The sequence below is a fragment of the Trichechus manatus genome, unplaced genomic scaffold (genome assembly GCF_000243295.1).
Source record: "Trichechus manatus latirostris isolate Lorelei unplaced genomic scaffold, TriManLat1.0 scaffold00143, whole genome shotgun sequence".
Taxonomy (NCBI): Eukaryota; Metazoa; Chordata; class Mammalia; order Sirenia; family Trichechidae; genus Trichechus; species Trichechus manatus.
The window spans coordinates 2,236,101-2,236,439 of NW_004444079.1; positions in this window are offsets into that span (position 1 = coordinate 2,236,101).

Sequence of the window (339 nt, forward strand, 5' to 3'; positions counted from 1 at the left end):
GGTGAGGTAGAGGAGGTGGGGAGAGGAGCCGGGACGGGAGACCCCCATCGGGGACGTTGAGGACGTAGTGCGCTGCTCCTCCACCAGGAGGTCCAGCGGGGCAACATTGGCTTGTTCTGACCGGGGGCGACTCTGGGCATCCAGGCCAGCTTCTCCCTGCTGCCGCCACGGCCAGACAGGCGAGCCCCAGATACCTGTCATGCCCCTCACCCTACCCCGGCTTCACGGCTGGGGAAGCCAGTCCGCCCTCCTGCGACAACGCCCCTCCGCGCAGCTCCGGGGCTAGCGGCGCAGGGGCCCGCCCCCTAGGGCTGCAGCGCACGCGGCGGGGGCGGGGGG